Raw genomic sequence first — 513 nt, 5'->3', positions numbered from 1 at the left:
TGCCAGGAGGTGAGGAAATTCTTGCATGATCTGAAAGAGGAATTACACACTTTACAAAAGAATCAAATGGAATTGTAAGGGATAAAGAAAGACTATAATACAGGAAGTCAAAATCTTTCTTGAAAGTATTAAAAGCAGACTAGATCATACAGAAAATAGAATCTCTGATGTAGAAGAGAAAATTGCTGGCCTAGAAAAATCCACCACGGAGACAGAGAAAATTGCCCAAAAATTTGAGTATAATATATGAGAAATACTAGATATCATCAAACAGCCAAACATCCGGATAATTGGCATCTCAGAAGGCAAAGAGACTCATAAGGGCATTGATAATCTAGTCCATGAAATCCTGCAAGAAAACTTTCCAAATCTAGAGAGGCACCCAAAGATCCAATCCCAAGAAATACAGAGGGCCCCAAATACAATCAACCCAAGAAAATATTCTCCAAGACACATTATAGACAAACTGACCAAAACCACAAACAAAGACAAGATACTAAGATTGGCAAGAGA

Source organism: Tupaia chinensis, unplaced genomic scaffold, assembly GCF_000334495.1.
Source record: "Tupaia chinensis unplaced genomic scaffold, TupChi_1.0 Scaffold000350_1, whole genome shotgun sequence".
Lineage (NCBI taxonomy): Eukaryota > Metazoa > Chordata > Mammalia > Scandentia > Tupaiidae > Tupaia > Tupaia belangeri.
The sequence above is the reverse complement of the archived record's forward strand: the minus strand, read 5'-3'. Positions refer to the sequence as shown.